Source organism: Tyto alba, unplaced genomic scaffold (assembly GCF_018691265.1).
Source record: "Tyto alba isolate M040663 unplaced genomic scaffold, T.alba_DEE_v4.0 Super-Scaffold_28, whole genome shotgun sequence".
NCBI lineage: Eukaryota > Metazoa > Chordata > Aves > Strigiformes > Tytonidae > Tyto > Tyto alba.
The window spans coordinates 387,021-405,954 of record NW_024881302.1 but is presented as its reverse complement, the minus strand read 5'-3'; the positions used below and the strand labels follow the sequence as shown (position 1 = coordinate 405,954).

The following is an 18,934-nucleotide window of genomic DNA, read 5'->3' as shown; positions in this document are numbered from 1 at the left end:
TGCAAGAGCCACTACAAAGCATCCCAGCTATCCCCTTTGGACAGCAGTAGCATGATGGATGTGCTCTGAGCGATGAACACGATGCAGAAAATAAAATCCTCACTGGCCAGTGTCCCCATGGGGGTTCCCAAGACAGGAGCTCATGCGGTGCGCAGGATGAGGCCAGCACATTCAATGCAGGAGTGCGCATCTGCTCCCAGGAGGACTCTGTCTGCAAAGGCAATACAGCAGGACCACCTACTCTGCTGCTCATTTTAAAAGTGTTACACAAACTTATACTGCAAGATTAGATTGTTTTTTTTCTTGCCATTCTTTTTGCTTTGTTTCAGTGAGGCAGAGAAAAAACAAGCCACAGCTAACATGATCATGGTATGCACAGCGAGTAGCCCAGAATGCTGTGAAATCATATAAAAGATTTGATCAGAGTCAATATCAGCTGCTGAGCTATAATAGCTTTTGTGATTCTCCTAACAGGATTTTAATTTTATGTTTATTATTTGGGGACTATCAAAGCACAGGAAATGCCTGTGTGGTGGTGTGGGCCCCCTTTCCCTCTGTTCTCTGGAAGGCTGGGAAGATTCCAGTGCAAAGCAAGCTGACTTCCAGTATTTTTAATTTCTGCTTGTGTTCCCCAGGCTTGGCAGGAGAGAGTGAACTTAATTAAAATCAATGGAGAAAAAGAATGGGATAAATCACAATATGAATATCCTCAGTGTCTGTATGCAAGCGCAGCACACAGCTCCTGCTGGCATTCAAACAGTGACTCCTCCAAGGCACGGAGGAGCCTCCCTGCCCTCCACTGCCTCCAGCAGCAAGAGCTCTTCGGACCATTGCAGCTCCACTTTGGAGGCTGCTCTCTCCCTCCCTGGCTGGACCTTTACCAGGATGGGAGGTGGTTGGAAGCAGCCGGGAAGATGCTTCTGCAGAGTCTGCCGGCCCGTGCTGTCCTGGGCCAACGGCTCAATCCCTGGACAGCCCCTGGGGGAGGCACTGCCACCTCCACCCTCGCTGGCCAGCGCTGCCCCAATGCAGAGGGGCTATCACCTCTCTGCCCAACAGGACACAGCTCCGCCATGGAGGCAGTCTCACAAGCCATTTTTCCTTTTGTTCTGGTTTTGGCATATTTCCAGGGTTGAAGGGGAGTTGTCTGGTTCTTTTTCTTGATGAGGAAACTTAGTTTGGAAGGGCGTGCTTCCCACAGCACCATACAGCATCGTCCTTCAGTCACCTGCAATGCTGGGGGCCTCCCTGCTGCAGAGCAAGAGCTGGGGACAAGCCTGGGACACAAATGGCAAGGGCAGGAGAGGGACTGCTCCCCACAGAGGTGCAGCTTTTGTGAGACCCATCACAGGTCAGAAAATAGGAGCAAAAGTAAAGTGGAGGGGAGCAGCAGGAAGACGGGATGCCAGGAGGGAAACTGCCAAACCCACCAACGTGCTCATTCCCAAATGGACTGTACAAGGGTGATCTCTGATTGCTTTTCTGAAGCAAATAACAGCTTTTTAGAGCCACCTGCCAGCAGCCATTGATGGACTTCAAAGCTTTTACCACATCTGTCAGAATTTAATTGCCATTTGTAGTGCGCTAAGCTCTCCAGCGGGTCAGTGCTGTGCCAGGGGTGCCCCGCTCCAGACTCGCCGAGCGCCTCAGCCGCCGGCCTCACTAGGGCCAGGGGCACCGGGCAGCCGCGGAGGGGACAGCCCGGCAGCCCTGGTCCTGTGCCCAGTGCAGGAGCTCTGACGGGGGCACCCGGCTGGCCCTGCCCTGCCCAGAGCGGGCGCTGCACCACTGCCCTGCAGCCTCCTGAAGTGCCCCTTGTCCCAAGACTCTTTGGACGTTACAGGCGCTGTAACTGCCACGGAGCAGAGACCTGCCGGCGGCCGGAGCCCTGCGGGGCTGGCGGGGTCCCCCGGAGTGCCCGGGCCTGCCGCAGGGCTCCGCAACACCACGGGAGGCCAGGCCAGCACATCCTCCCCGCCAGCCTCTGCAAAGTCTCTGCCGCCCCAGCCTGCCCCCCCCTGCTCTGCCAACCCGGCACCGGCACTGCACCGGGGCCCCCTCCTCCCACCACGTCTACCTGCCACCGTAGCCACCACGCAAGAGCTATGGGGCTTCCTCTCTCCACGCAGCCAGGGGTTCAGGCTTAATAAAAAAAAAATCATTATTCCATTGTTTAGCACCGCGTGCCAATCCCTTCCAGATGAATTAATTTCTTAATCACACTTTTAATGGGGGAGACTGTTAGAGCCCATGCGGGAGTGGTTAATATTAGTACTATTTAACTGTCGAAAGCTTTTCATATCGTAAACCGGGCTCACGGTCGAACAATAAAACTCACAGTTTAATTGGTGGGTAACAGGCCTCCAGGCACTCGTAGCTCCTGATGGCTGACAGCAGCAGTGCCGCACGCCGGACCAGGACAGCCAGAGAGAGCAGCTCTGCCACGTCCGTGCCCCGGCCCCGCTCCCGCCGGCACGGCACAGCATGGCACGGCACGGCACAGCACGGCACGGCGCAGCACGGCACAGCACGGCACGGCACGGCACAGCACGGCACGGCACGGCACGGCATGTCACAGCACGGCACAGCACGGCACGGCACGGCACAGCACGGCACAGCACGGCACGGCACAGCACGGCACGGCACAGCACGGCACGGCACAGCACGGCACGGCACAGCACGGCATGGCACAGCACAGCAGGGCACGGCACGGCGCAGCAGGGCACGGCACGGCACGGCACGGCAAGGCACGGCACAGCATGGCACGGCACAGCATGGCACGGCCCCGGAATGACTGGGGGGGCATTCACCCCCCGCCGAGCTGGATCCCTGCCTGGCGCGGGTACACGCGAGCGGGCGTACGGCGCGAGCGGGCGCGCGGCATGTATGTGGGCTGTTCATGACTGCGTTTTTCTTCCAGTCAATCTTTCACAGATTTATGCCGGAGAAATGGGAGCATTAAATATCCCCTTGCTGTAATTCAGCATGCAGCAAGAGATACAGATTTAAATATTTAGTAGCACATAACTGGCTAAAAGCCTCAGCAACATTTTTAAAAATCACTTCTTAATAAAACTGGACTGAAATATTCTCCACAGTTAGAATTTATGGTTGGTAATTGGTGTTCTTGTGATAAATAGGAGTGAATATATATTTATGAACAACAAATATTAATGAAGAAATAATACCAGAGCCCAACTTCAGGCTGTGCAGCTTGCTATTACTCTACAGCATTCCCCAAGGAGTGCTGACATTAAGCAAACGCAAAGGCCAGATCAGCAGTGCTGTTTGACTGAAAAATCCAGGAGGAAAGGAGTGTGGGACTGGGGCACAGCAGCCAGCTCCAGTGAGAGGCTCTGCATGCAGCCGCACAGGCAGCTTGCATCCAGTGTGAACTCTGCTCCCTTGGCTCTGTATCAGACACATCGAGTATCTGAGTCACAGCCTGCAAACACTCCAGCACTATTGATTCTTATCATGGGTGAGCCATTCATTTGCATGTGTTCCCCCACAATTAAAAACCTGGAGGCAAAGCCCATAGTAACTGCTACTCCTCTTCCGTGTGATGGCAAGAAGAGATTTATCTCCAGGTGATGATCTTGATTACTGCTTAGGCACAGCACAAGCAGGAGCAGCATGTTGATTTCTCTCCATTTTTCACCTAGCAGGAGCAGTTTTTAATGCCTGCTGCCTTCTGCACCAGAATCCTGAATTAATGCCTGAGCCAGACAGAGGAATCCCAGAGAACACCACCCGCCAGCTGACGGGTCCTCACCTGAGCACAGCGGCGCTCCGAGCCAGGAGAGGCTCTGCCTGAGCCCGAGCTGGCCAGGAGGCAGAGCAGATCCTGGCTGGCGTTTGCAGCACGCTGGGCACTGCAGACAGGCCTGCTGGAGCTGAGCAGGAAGAGCCGTCAGGCTTCCCATGGTCCCCGGCGGGTACCAGAGCCCTTGGGCCAGGCGGGCAGAAACAAGGCACAGACACAATCCCGGGGGAGCAGCCTCGGGGCGTTAACTCCGCAGCTGGCAGGGTTGGAGCAGCCGTCACGCCCCAACCCGCTGCCGGAACCGCCGGCCCGCGGCGGCTGGCACTCCACCGTGCTCCAGAGCCACCCTGCCTGAGAGCTGCAGCACTCGAAGGAAACATTTCTAGCATTAAATAAAAGAGACGTTTTTATTCTGCAATAGAAACTCTATGATCTTGGAACACAATTTGCATAAACAGACAATTTGGCTATAAACAATTTCAACATTAACTGGTATTTACATATAGAGCAACTTACTCAAAATACAATTAAAGGCCTTGATGGATTGGAAAATGTCAAAACATTTAAAAGGCTTCAACACACGTGTTTGATTTACATCTCCTTGGTCAGACATAAAACTGGAGTTTGTTTACATTTTCTCTGCCAGACCCCAGAGCACATGGAGATTCTGGCTCCCTGCATTAGCATGCGCAGGGATCGATTTACCAGTTATTTCTCCACATATGGAATCATCTGTTTTCTCTAAGAACAAATTTAAAATAAGAAAGCTACAGCTCAGATCCCTATGCTCACCTCACAGCCGTCTCTTCTCACCCAGTACCCTTAAAGGAAATCTGCAGGGCCACGATTTTTCTTATTGTCCAGAAATTAGAGGCTGGGCGGGTGCCATTCATCCTGTAGAAAGACTGAGCTATTCCAGCAGAAGACAAGCCCTGGATCTCACCCCGGGCTGCCTGAAAACAGAAGCATCCCAAATCAGCAGCTGCTTTGCCAGTTCGGGCCATAACCTCTGCCTGTCCAGAGAAGGCATCTGACACATCAGCATTCACCAAAACAAAATTCGAAACCCACCTCTCCCCACTCCCAAACAAGTCCCCTGCTCATGAGCTCTTTCCTTCGCCCCACCAAAAAGCTGACTAGCCTACATAAAGCAGAACAGCTCCAGCAACAGAACAAAGCCCATCTCACCGCAAGCAGGCTGCTGCTGCAGACAGGGCACTGACACAGGAGGTGGGAGATACACCCCTTGGTGGGGAGGTACAGCACAGACCAGGCCCCCCGTCCTGGGAGATGCTCTACCAGAGCGAGGGGCGAAGGAAGGAGCTGTGCTGGCACTGCACACCCACACAGCCGAGCTCGTCAGGCAGGAGCTTTGCCGCACGCGAGAGCGGAGCGAGGTGGTGGGAACCAGCCGGCACGCTCCCGCTTGCTTCAGCTTCACACCATCAGAGCTTGTCTGTCTGGGACCAGCACACAAAGCAACCCAGCTGAGACTGTCCAGACTGCCAGAAGATAAGGATCCTTGGAAATCTCACCAGACACTTGGTGTTCTTACCCCCAAGTTCTCTGCCTCTGACTGCACACCGAGGTTATCTGATAGCAAGAGGAGTGCTGGAGCTCGAGTTCCTTCCCCAAACCACACCAGCCTAACAAGGCTCCCCTACTGCCGACATAGTAAGCAAGAGCACTTGTCCTGTCTGTCTGTCCCCAGAACATTTCAAAAGCTGCACACAGCTGTAATTCTTCTCTTCAAGGTCAGATTCCTTAAGGGCTACAGGCTGAACAATTCCACATACATCCTAAAAATACAGAGCTTTATTTATAAACTGCCTAATATATTTTAAAGGGCAGGCACTCCACATTTTACTTTTTATTGCCACTTATCTTCCACCTCTGCCGCTGTGTTTATCCTCTGTTATGCAAAGGCGCATACCCGCAGCCCTCTGTTGCTGTAAGGCTGACACGGCAGAACACCGTGAGCTCAGTCAAGTGCAGCCCTTGTAATCTGTCAGAGAGTTCACGCAGGAGATCCGCACACTTTCCGAAATACCACTGAGCATATAAAGCAAAGCAAAAACCCATAAGCGATCATTGACCGCGGAGCTCAAAGGAGGTAAAGACTGAGAGCTGTGCTTGTGAGAACCACAAAATTAGAGCGGGAATGCGGTGCACAAGCAGCTCCAGAAGGGAACACACTTTGCTGCTGGCAGAGCAACGCCCTTGACATTGGGAGCTTGTTCAGTTTACAGGAAGCCATTTGCCTTGTAAAGTTCTGTTACGCTTCCCTCCAGGCTACAGAAACAACCCGACCTCTGCACCTACCTGCGGGGACAGATGCTCACTCCAGATTAACCCAAGCTCACGCAGCGCGCTCTGCAAACCCCACGCAGCTTTGCTCGGGAGGCAGAGGCAGCAAGCAGCACTTGCACACAGCACAGAAGCTCTGGGATGCAGATGCCAGCCAGAGAAGGGAAGGGTGCTGCTCCCCACCGCTCCCACCCAGGTGATGCTGCTGGGAATGTGCCTCTGCCCGCAGCCCCCCGCCAGCTCCGGGCAGCACCAGCCTGCCCTGGGACTGCGCTTGCCCTACTGCAAGGATGAAGCGCTCATTTACTCCACCAAGGTCATCAGCACCGTATTAATTGGGCTTGCAGAAGGTTCTTGTCTCTTATTAGTCTGCCACTCAGCATCCATTAGCTTCTGCCAGGGTCTTTCCCACAGTCAATCCTCAGCCTGAGACCTCCTTCCCAGGCCATGGTGGAGCCCTTCATTAGAGCTGCTGCTGCTATTGCCCAGCAAGTTCCAAGCTGTAATTTATTACAACGCAGCATATGGATGCTCTCTTTTTCCATTTGTCTGCATTAAATAATTATTTAAGCTATATTAGGTATTTATCAAGTAAACTGTCAGCATCTGAAGTTTCCTTATTGTAGCTGGAGATTTAGAGCAGCAATTTGTATGCATCCTGGCCCTTGCATGGAAGGGGGCTTTCTGCAGGCTGAAATTATGATATGAACATGATGTTTTATGAGATACGAGAACTTAACCTCAAGATTTTTGGAGAAGAGAGAAAGAAGGTGAGGGGAAGCAGGCTCACCAGGTTGCCTGGCATTGCAAGAGGCTCCCAGCCAGGCTTCTGGGAACGCAGGGGCAACAGCTGGTGGCCAGGCAGCAGCAGACAAACCAGTGCAACTGCCGCCCTGGGCTAAGGGCACTGAATGCAACTCTGAGGGGCTCCTCCGCTCCTCCCTCCTGTGCAGGAGGGAGGCTGTCCCTGGCTCAGGGCCGGGGCAGTCATCCCCACACCAACGCTGGCCCTCCTGTCCCCCATCTCCCCTGGGATCTCGGAGGCTTCCAAGAGAGCACTGCAGCAGCGAGCCCGAAGCTCACTGCAGGCCACGCGCTTCCTCCGAGGACCTTGCCCACAGTCCCCATCTGCAGGCCAGGGGGATGTCCTGGGCCACCAAACCTCCTCGGGCAGGGCTGCCTCCAGCCCCACACAGGGACAGCGCGTGTCCACCCCAGATGGCCCTGGCACTGCTGGGGTTCAGCATTCCCATAGGATACTCCAACACTCCTGACTTGGGAGCTGAAATGGGGAGGGAGGCTGTGTGCAGAGGCAGACACTCCTGCCCTCCTGAGCGTGCCCCTGAACACCCAGGAAGGCTGCTGAAGAGCCCTGTGCTGGGAGACGTGCTGCAACAGCTCCTCTTCCTCACCTCCAGCTTTGGCATTTCTCTCTCCCACCCCAGCTCTGACCATTTCTACAGCAGGGACCCTGCATGCCTGAAACTGCATCCTTTAATTTCCCCGATGTTTCAGGCTGCTCCTTCCCTTTCCCTCCCTCCCCATCTCTCCTCTCTGCTGAGCTGTAGGTGCCTTCCTCCATGTCTTGTCCAAGCTAGACATCCACATGGGGAAACTGAGGAGATGCTGTTTAGAAAAGATGTCAGCTCTTGGCAACCTGCATATTTGAGGGATTTAGCAGCTCTCCATATGAGCAGTAACTGCAGCAACCCCAGCCACGCTCCAGCCATCACCATAACTACAGCCTATGTCAGCCTCTCACAGCAGGTCTTTCAATGGATTAATTTAAAAGGTTTCAGTTTGGCTGATTGCATCTAATTTGCCTTGAACCACTGTCGTGATGCTGTGGCAGAGCTGTAGCTCATCCTAGCAGTCTCCTCTCACTTCACCAGATGGCTGCCTTGGCAAATGCACATCAGCTGAAGAGGCTCAACACATAGGGTGCACACCAGGCGAGCCCCAGGGGATGGCAGTGTTCCTTCCCATCCTCAGCTGAAGCTTTGGTCTGTATGGAAGCTCTGGGCAGTGCCTCAGCCCCCTGACAAGGCCTGGCACCACCATGAAGTCCACTCTTCTGGAGAAATCACGAGCCGCTGGCTGTTCTGGGATCAGAGGAGTACAGAGAGCCCAGAGGAGAGAGCTCACACGGGTGAGGACACCTGGTCCCAGCAGTGCCACCACTTGCTGATGGGAAGGGAAGGGCTCAGGGGTGCAGCAGAGCCCAAGCAGCAGAAGTCCTGGTGCTTTGCATGCACCCCCAAGCCTGGCATCAGCTCTGGGACAGGGTCCGTATTTGGGCCTCCTGGAGGTGCCAGTCACCCCTTTGCTGGAGGAGAGCGCGCACAGGCAAGGGCTGTGAGCCTACCTTTTGCCCAGCGTGTTTCATCTGGTCTGAGTATCTCAGGATAGCACCCACAAGAGTCATGTATCATTCCACCAACAGCTTCAGCCCATGAAAAAACACAAATTACAAAGACCGAGGGACAATTTACTTCTGACACACACACACACAGCACAAATGCCAGCACTCGGTACATTCGGACTGGGACCACGGCATGAGATGATTAGTTTAGAGATGAAAACCCATCCAGTTTTCAATTGCTGCAAGAAAGCACATAAGCCATTTTTTCCTTTATAGATTCTTGACACTTAACCTACTCAATGCTTTTTATTTGCATTGATCACATTTTATAGTATGATTAAATTTGTATGGAAGAGAACCAATTAGTTTTGTTTTACACTTATTGAATCCACTTTATGGTCAGACAAATTAACTCTCAGCAGTTAGTTTGATTTATCCAACAGCATAAAGCTTGACAATCTGTACTCTCAGATAATCAGTTTTAAAAGAATTATCTTTATTGTTATTTTTCCTACTTGGGAGAAACCACTAAACCTGGAGGCAGGTATGAAGAGGAAGCAAATGCTGTCAGTAGGCTGGCCCTGTCTGGAGCTTTCAAAACCAAACACGCCAGTTTGCCTCCTGACAAAGCCTCTGCCGAGAGGCACCACCACGTTCTGCCCAGTGACAGTCTCTTGGCAGAGAGCGAGTGCTGGCACAGTGACTTTCTCTCGAGGAGCGAGTGCCAGTTTGTTTCAGAACGGTTGCTTTACCCACCGCCAGGGAATTGTACACAGGCACAGGATATAACAGAGGAGTGGGTGTCCAAGCTGCTGCCCCAGGGAGCAGCTGGAAATGCTGAGTTAAGAGAGTGCTACTCGGGGAGAATTACCAACAGGAGAGCTAGTGGAAGGCCTTCAGGAAAGCGAGCAGTCTGGGCACCCTGTCTGGACCTGCCAAGGATGGAGACCTGCCGACAGACACCTCTTCCCTCTCAGCCTCTCCCTGGGTCTGCCTGGCCTGGCTGGCCTGTGGTCTGTCCCGAGGACAGGACCTGTCCCCGTGGTGGCAGCAGGTGCTGTGCCGCAGCTTGGGGTGCCCAAGGCAGAGCCCAGCAGAGCCGTGGGGCTCAGCACCCTGCTCTAAGGGGGCAGCCGGTGTCAGAGGGGACGCTGGCAGCTCTTTCCCAGCCCCAGCACACTGCGCTTGGGGGGCCACCCTGTCAAGGGCAAACCAGCTCTGGCTATAGACAACCCAAGCAGCCTTCCTCTGGCTGTGTGGGCAGCTGGCTTCACCAGCCCAGGCACCAGCAGACCTGGATGCCAGCATGGATGCTGAGCACAACCCCAGTGCTGCAGCAAGAACCTTGTTTCTTCCTGACAGCCCTGTGCCAGCGAAGGGCTCGCAAGGGGGGTGGGGGAACACAGGGAAAGACATGGCTGTGAGTGCTGCAGGAGGAAGAATAAGTGGCCACAAACTGAAAACCTCTCCCGAGAAAGAGGTGGAAATGCTGTTCCTGGGATCGGGAGCAGTAGAGTGGATGGCCCTCACCAGAAGTGTGTGTAACTGGGGCAATCTTTGCTGCGCCCAGCACACAGCTCAAAGATCATCACTCTTCTCCATTGCTATGTCATTACAGCTATGCCTGTCAGGACTGGGCACAGGGCATAGCTGATGGCTACCCTTAGGAAGTTGACAGCTCCAAGGCCATCCCTTCTCTGTCTGCTACTTGGGCAGGGCACACAGTTCGGAAGAAATGATTGCCAGTGCTAGTAATGTGTTCCTCCAAGCTGTAACAGACTGCTTCCAACTCAGCACACAGAGATGAGTCTCCCAGTGAGTCTGGTCTTCATCTTGTGTTAGCATTCATGAGGTTGGGCTCAGCAACTCAATTGTGTCTAGCAGGGCCCATCAGAAGAGAGGTTTCTTACTAGCAGAGCAATCCTGCCATTGACACTAGGACAAATGGGCCAAGGAAGCTGCCTGGAACCTGGGCAGCTCTGAAGCCCAATCTCATTTGTATTCAGCAGCTACAAGTGAAAAGATTTTGTTCCCAGTTAGTAAATGAGATTTAGTTAATAAATTGGATCATGTGAGCAGGCTGCCAGTTGTTTTCATGCAATCCAATAACTGAAGAAATGAAAGCTTATTATTTTATAAGGAGCTGTTTTCTTACAGGACTATGTGCTGGAGAGATGCTATTTTTTGGCAGACAGTGGCCGTGTTTGATGATCGTTCATTTCAAGGATCTTTGCAAGGCAGTCAGGATGCATCCCAAGTCCACTGAACTGTCAAGGGGGAGCCCATTCCTGACAGCTCTGTTGCCAATAGACCCTCCCTGCCTCCTCAGCATCCTCATCCAGGAGGGCATGGAGGGCTCCTGTCACTGATGCAAGCCTCATATTCAGGATAAGTGCTACTTAACAACAACTAAAACATCCACGTGTTACCAATATTATTCTCACATTAAATCCAAAACAGCGCTTTACCAGCTACTAAGAAGAAAATTAACTATCCCAGCTGAAACCAGGACAGTGTCCAACACAGCTAGATATGAAAACCTGACATGGTATCACTAAAAACTGTCCCAGGAAAAAGGAGATCTGGAAATCCAGGGAGCAAACCCATTATCAGGCCTCTGTAGGCTTCCCGTTCCTTTGTTCTTTTTCTCACAACCCCTAACCAAGTCTAGTCTCTTGCTAAATCCATGCAGACAGACCCCAACATAGTCGAGCATTTGTTGGAAAATATAGAAAAATTCTTCTCTTCATGATAGAAAATGATCTCCTTGTCTAGTTCTTACAAAGGTCTTGTAGTCATCCATTCTGCAAACATATAGTGTGCTGAACCTATGACATAAAATCCAAAAGTAGCGTCTCTTATCAGACAGAACACTGTTCATTCTCTAAAATATAGAGCCTAAATATGATACTGACAGGATATCAGCAACAGACTTATAAGCTGGGGAACAAAACTGTAATTTGGAGGACTGCATCCAACAATCTCAGCACTCCTCTAAAGTGGATACTAACTTTGCGGGGTCCTTAGAGGACACAGTTTCTCCACTCCCTTTGCAAGGATCCTCTTGAGAAGCTTCACATGTGCAGACTACACAACTGCCATTTGGCCAAGCCATGGAGTACTATGAAAGTCAAAGCTTGCGCTGGGAGTAGCATGCCATCTGTTCAGGCTTGAAAGGCAGGAAACAGCTATCAAAACCACAGTCTAATCATAATCAGCTGGCTGGCAGCTAACAAGTGCACACGCTGCCTGGTGAAGAACTAAGATGCTTATCAGCTGAGCATCTTGCAAGAGAGAAATGAAGTATCTGATGGGCTGAGGGAGAAATACAACAAGAGTGGGCAGCTAAAACAAGGCTAATTAAAAACGGGAGAGATGTGGTCCAGTGAAAACTAGGGAGCATCTACACAAGGTTCCTCTACTTGCACCTGTACACCTCTGGTTAAATTCATGCCCACTATTAAACCTGTAGGCCAGAAAGCAGTCGAATATATCTGCATGAACGAAAGTAAAGCCTACAACAGAGACGGGAACTGAGTATTATCTGTGAACCATGAAGCAGAGGAACTAAAACATGCACTGGACAGAAAAGTTTAATCTATGGGAAAGTACGTAAGATGTTCTGTGAAAAAGGACGCTGACAGCTCATGATCAGTCATGTTGGGTTGCTGGTCTGCTTGGCCACAAGAGGGATGTCACAGTAACTAGCAGTAATGCGTTGTTGCTTGGTATCCACTATTTAACACAATAAGGAAGCAACAGATTCATTACGGAGTTAAATCTTTGCTCAGAGAACTGTTCTGGGGTCAGTTCCCCAGTGTGCATGGAGCATCTACATCACTGATGGCTGGTGGGTGAACAGATGCTCCTGGGATAACAAGGTTCTGGAAGGAGATAAACACAGCAAATGCATTTGAACCCAAGGAGATGCCAAATTTTAAATCAGTCAGCAATGAGAGATAGTCTCAATCTCACCAACCTGTCTGAATTTCCAGCCAGTTGACAGTCACCAGGGAGCACACACCCATTCACACTCTGCATTCAGACTAGCAGTCCATAATTGTCTGTATGAAGAAACGTCACAGGATTTTGCACAGACAAACCACTCAGCAGCCTGAAAAAAATGAAAGTGAAGAACACCAGACTCATCATTTAACAAAGCACACTCAGAAGCAGACAGTAAATCTTCAGAAACAGCACCAGTCCACCTGCTTTCCCTGTGAGCTGCAGCAAGCCATCACTATAGGCTGTGAGAGGAGGGACCAGGCAGGGCTTCTGGAACGTACCCAGCCCACCAACATGGGTGTAGAAGGAAGAGGAAGAAATACGTGATTATTACAGAAATCATGGGGCCTCATGACTATAGTACACGTGGATAGGCATGTTGCGGAAAGGAGAACGATAAATTGACCTGCTGCAGAGTTGTGCTCTTTCAACATCTTGTTGAAAGCCCCACCCGAGTAACACCGATATTTAATTTTGGGCAACTGGAAGATAAAGAAGGCAAAAAACTTAACAGAGACACATTCACTGTAACAGTTGTGACAGCTATTCCTCAAGCATCACGAAGCACAGCCCTGCCTGTGCTCAGCTCTGCAGAGTAAACGGTAATTAGAGTTTGTCAATCATTGTTGCTTCCTTATTGATAACAATAGGGAGATGAAGGATCTGTGACAGACAGATTCTCCTGAAGTTTCTCTCTCCCATTTGTCATTTCAGGCTTGCAGTTTGAATCAGAGGAAAAACGTGTTTCAAGGATTTTTTTGCTCAAAACGTGTTTCAAGGATTTTTCTACATTTCTGTTCTGTATGTAAAAAGCTTGAATTGTTTCTGAAACAGCCTTGTTTCTGTTGTCTTCAGCAGACAGCAAAGTGCAGCAACACAAATGCCATAAAATAATCAGTGCTGGATCACACCTACGGCATTCTACCAGAAAACTTATGAATCTCCTGCACTGGATTAAGGTCTTGATTAAGACCTAAATTTAGGCACAGTCTGACACAACCTGTCCTTATAGAAACAGAAAGCATGTTGCATTTGACTGCGAATCCAGGATCACAGAACATCCCACACGAACCCACAGCAAATGGGAAAGAGTACTAGAGAGGACAGGCAAGAAAAATCCTTCTTTGTCTGGCCCTGCCCCACGGCCTGTTAGAGCTGCCACTCCTGCAGACTGCACGTGGGCTTAGGGTCTGAAACACAAGGCAGTATGGATCACCCTGTCACTCGGTAACCAAAACAGCTCGCTAAGGCAGAGGTAGCTGAGCGCAGTCAAGGCTGTGTGCAAGGAAGGGGACGTGCACAGCGTCTGTGCAGCGCTGTGCCAGGAGCCGGCGGTCCAGCCCGGGGCCGGAGGCTGGGCCAGTCCCCCTCCCCAGCCCTGGCAGCAGCTGGAAGCCGAGCCCAGGCTGGGAGGGTGCTCCGCAGAGAAAGCGATGGTGAGGCGACAGCCCCATTTTCATGTCAGATGGAGGGAGCAGGCAGCCCCTCCCCAAAAGCTGAGGCACTTTCTGTAAGAGCTGTAGCTCCAAAACCAATTATCTGTGGTTAAAACAACCCAGGACATTCGTCTTTTAAGTGTGAATAATTGCAGACAGGGAGCCACCCAAAGCCCTGGCCCTGGCCCAGTGCTCCCCTAGTCACAGCGCTCACGGACGAGGAAATGCGCAGTCCGGAGGGCAGCACAGGCTGCAGCTCCAACACCCCGGGAAAGACCTTCTCCCAGGTGCAGGGAACCCATTTCAGAGAAGGAACTAAAGTCAGGAAGTTTTCAGGCTGCTACGATACATCCAGTTTTGCTTTTGAATGTTTGCTTTTCTTTTGCTCCTGTCTTTGGTCTTTTATTTCTTTCTGGAACAATAACAGGAGCAGATAAGCATGTTTTAATCTGCTCCCAGTGAAAAGGTGGAATGCTGATTGCTTGCTTTGCCTCTTTTGGCTAAGCATTTTTATCCCGCACTGCAATGGGGAAAGGCCTCCGCTCTTCAGGCTCCAGCTTTTGTCTTTTTGTGAGCTGAAGGGTTTTTCCCAAAGTGAGTACTGCAATGCTTCAATGATCTTTAAAAAAAAGTTGTGCAGATTTTGTGAGATTTTGGACTGCAGTAAAAGAAAAATATAACAAGCTGAATGTCATTTTTTTTTAAGGAGATAAGAAAAAGGCTACTGGAGCTGTCAGAGTTTAAGCTTCAGCCTTTATGTTTACAAAGCAAAAAGGGCAATTAAATGTGGAAAAATAAATCTTTCCAGGACTCTGCCAGTGGTTCTTCTGGTTTGTACTCAGACTGCTGAATGACGGGCTAGTTTAGTGCCTTAGGCAGGGACTCAGAATGGAGCAGTCCTGACACTTCTTTGATGCTAAGTAGTGTACCCTAATAAAGATGTTCTTTAAAGCCATTCCCTCTTGCCTGGCAACCAGGTGTTACAGAGCATCCCCACTGCAATGGGACTGCCTGCCTCCTCCGTGCCTCCCCACGCCCTGCATACCTCTTGCCTCCCTGCTGAATCGTGGCTGATTCAGACCTCCTGTACGTCTTTGCCACTGAATCTGAGGAAGAAATTTTTGGAATAAGCCAAGGATATAGTTAATAGGCAAATTCTGTGCTTTCACCTCCTGGCTACTTCATGAAGCCTATTTTCACAAAAAATGCTGAAGGACAGAAAACATCATAGTCCTGCAAGCACAAGGTCAATAAAGAAGCACAGACCACCATGTGACAAGGATGTCTGCCCTTACTTGCAACCACCCCCCAAGTGCCTAAAAGAGCTGAAGAACGACCTATTTTCTCAATGCCTGAAGTAAACTCCTCTCAGATCTCTGCCACGGGCACATCAGCACAGCTCCCTGGTGCAGGAGCACCCCTGCTGCCAGCTGTGAGGTGCTGGCTGCCATTCAGGAAAGGACTGCATTCCCTTCCCATAAACCTCCAGCTCTCTCTACAAAGACCAAAACGCACAAAGAGAGATGAACAGAAGTGGGGGAAAGGCACTGGGAAGTCCATCTCCAAGTGTAAAGTGACAGCAGATGGTAGAGGCGCTGCTCTATGACAAATGAAAAAAATCAGTAACGTATGTGTCAAAGGCAGCGTCATTATCAGCAGCCTGCCTGGCTGCCTTAGCTCCCAGAGCTGCCAACCCTCATTGGACTTGGATCTCCTGGGGACACAGGAGGTCCTTGCGCCTTCTCCCACAAAGCTGCATGCACTGGCACTGGCACAGCCTGCAAGGGCAGCTCCTCGCCTCCACGGGAAGGATGCACCAGTGTGGGTCAGATGACGTTCCTGCAGCACAGATTTCCTCAGCATTGCCTGGGTGTTAAATGTTTCTCACATGCTCAGCAAAGTAACGCTGTTCCCTCTGCCATTTACCAGTGACTAAAAGCCAAGAATGGCTCTTGGCATGCCTCCGTATACAGACTGATGCCTGGGCACACAGAGCTGGGAGAGAGCCAGCCAGAGCAATGGCAGAGCACAGCTTCCGGGTGAACACAAGACCAAGCTCCTACCTCCAGAGCTGGGGCAGGGCATCCCAGGGTCTCTGCATGCCCTGCTCTGCAGAGAACTGTAATCCTACACATTAGGATCAGCACAATGCATAGCAAGAATAGGAGAAGATGATCAGAGTAATCTGAGAATGAAGCTGGGTGGGCAATGAACCTTGGGAAGCTCCAAATTTCCTCTTCATTTAGGGCCAGATTCTTCTTCCTTGGTCTTGTGCTCCTGCACCCCCACAGCAATCAGTGGTGATATGACACAGCCCCAGTGTTCTTCCTCTTAAGTTGCTCCCTTACATGGTTGCTGGCTCGACACTCCAAGCTTCACCTTCCCTGCATCTCCTGGCTTGCCTGCCACTTCAGACCATTAAAGGCTGGGTGTGATTAACACAAACTTTCCCAGCTGCTTCTGCAGAACAGCATCAGATTAGCAGTGTTTGTGAGGAGGTCTCCAGCAGTGACAGATACCATGTCATCACCTCCCCCCTCAAAGTTCATAAGCCTCGGAAGAAGAGCGCCTTCTGGTTACTAACCCAGAGCATTATAAACAGTGCACAAGCATATGTCTGGGAGACAGAATTCAAATTGAGTTAACTTGTGGAACTAGCATGGAAAATCCTGCTCTCATTATTTACCCAAATAAATATACAGACCAGAGAAGTTTCTATCTGCCAATAAATACAGAGTTAGTTTCATATGTCCCTGCTCATCTGCAGAGCAGTAGTACATTAAGGTTGCAATGTCCTTTGTTGGAAGTGGTTGTGTGCCAAGCTCACAAGCCTGCTAGGCTTTAAAAAACCTCCTTGGATCCTGCAGAATAAAACAGGCATATGTGGAAGACAAGCGAATAGTAAAATACCAGCTTTTTAATGACTGGATGGCTAGGAATTTGCCTCCATTTTTAAAAAATTTAAAATCTAAAAAAAAAAAAAAAATTGCCTCCTGTTTTAAAAAAATAAGAATCTGGAGAAGTTATACTAAGCATAATACAGGAACTGCTGAATTGGTTTTGAGCTCCACAGACAAGACAGGGTAAAGAAAATTATAAAGATGAAAAGCAGCTTTTAATTCTCTGCAGTATTTATTAGTCACAGGGGGTGGTACGGATTCCTTATTGAAGTAAACTATGTGTAAATAAAGAGGTCATCATAGTTCCTAGGAGCTGCTTCAGCCTTTTCAAGCTATTTACAGTGGTCCACAGGCAATGCATGTATTAAAGGGTTGCACACAGTGCACAGGTTTGCACAGGAACCACTGTATCTAAGTGACACCCAAGTGCAGAATCCACACGTGCCCCTCTTAATAGCTACCACAGACAGCTAAAAGAGACAAATGAGACAGCAATTGCTGTTTCCATATCAGGCCCTCTGACAGCACATTGTGTGTTTACATTTATATGTAGTTGACTGCATCAGGCGATAATCATAAGTCCTCCATGCCCAGATAGCCCAAGGGTATACACAAACTCCCCTAGGACGCAAGCCAAAAGCAGGATTTCCTGGAGCCCCAAGGAAAGAGCTCGTCTGGTCTTGCAGGCAATAAGCATGAGAACAGCAATGGGACGGCTGTGCAGCAAGCCAGAGGAGTCTCCCGTAGGGCTGGTGCCCTTACCCCCCCGTCCTCCTGCTCTGTGTCCCCCACCAGCCCTAGCATGCCCTCTCTGAGTGTCTAAACCAGGAAGCATTCATGCCAGCACACAGCTATGCTGAGGAGCAGCCTTCACAGCACCCAGATGAGTTTGGAGGAAACAAAGAAGCCGTAATAGGCACCAACACAATGCAAAGACTTTTGTCCCCCTGGCGTTTCCAGCTAAGATCATTCAGGGATCTTGTACTCATGCCACCAATATCCTGTGGTTTGCTCCAAGCAGGCTGTTCACCCAGAACAGCAAGATAAATACCCGTATATTACAGAACACTGCCACTGCGCTCGTTACCTCTGCTCTGTGAGCTGGAAAGTCACAGAAGCATCAGGCTGCAGACGAGGGCTGTGTCGCCTGGTGCCGTGCCCCTCCACAGGCCACAGGAGCTCCCCCCGAAAGCAGCGGCTGCGGCCCTGGAGTCCCGAGCCGACTCCATAGCGCAGCCAAGCCTGACCCGTGGAAAGCCCAGGGCCCCACAGGAGTCAGTGTGACCCGTGGAAAGCCCCGGGCCCCGCAGGACTCTGACCCGTGGAAAGCCCAGGGCCCCACAGGAGCCAGTCTGACCCGTGGAAAGCCCCAGGGCCCCACAGGAGCCAGTCTGACCCGTGGAAAGCCCCAGGGCCCCGCAGGACTCTGACCTGTGGAAAGCCCCAGGGCCCCACAGGAGCCAGTCTGACCCGTGGAAAGCCCCAGGGCCCCACAGGAGCCAGTCTGACCCGTGGAAAGCCCCGGGCCCCGCAGGACTCTGACCCGTGGAAAGCCCCGGGCCCCGCAGGACTCTGACCCGTGGAAAGCCCCGGGCCCCGCAGGACTCTGACCCGTGGAAAGCCCCGGGCCCCGCAGCCTGCAGCAGCAGGGCTCCGCCTCAGCCCATGCGGGCTGGGTACCGGCCTGCACCGGTGCTGCGGGCGCAGGCCCGCGGCGGAGGGACTGGCTCCCGCCCTCCCGCCGACGGCGACGCCGGGCAACGTGCGATTTCAAAGCTCGGCTGTACCGCCAGCCCTGCCACTGGCCCGCTGCGTGCCCGTGACGCCCACCGCCGCCTGACCCATCTGCGGCAGCATCCTCAGAAGACAGGCACGGTCGCATCCCACCCCAGTGCCGTCCCCCGAAGCCCACGGCGGGACCTGCGCGTCACTCGCTCCTGTGGAGCTTGCAAGCTGGAAAACTGGAAAACTAAATGCTCGGTGATGTTGTTGCCCATAATGAATCTTACAAATAGTGAAAAATGAATTAATGACACTTAGCACTGCCATGCTGCCTTTATATTTACAAAGCACTGTGTAAACATTAACTAATTAATCTACTGTACTTAGCAGTCATATAGTACTTTATGTTTTCAAGGTCCTGTGCAAATATTAGCTA

The 18,934-nt window shown here is 51.3% G+C and overlaps 1 long non-coding RNA gene across 4 annotated transcripts in view; it reads right to left on the bottom strand.

The window, feature by feature from the left end:
• Positions 1 to 18,934, bottom strand: part of LOC116960363 — a 161,407-nt gene that overhangs the window by 62,235 nt on the left and 80,238 nt on the right. Inside the window, exon 5 of one of the 4 annotated variants that reach the window (XR_004406339.2) lies at positions 12,421 to 12,549. The exons of the other annotated variants lie outside the window; for them this stretch is intronic. This is a non-coding gene — a long non-coding RNA (uncharacterized LOC116960363). Of the gene's footprint in view, positions 1 to 12,420; positions 12,550 to 18,934 lie in introns of those variants that run through there. 4 annotated transcript variants of the gene reach the window in all.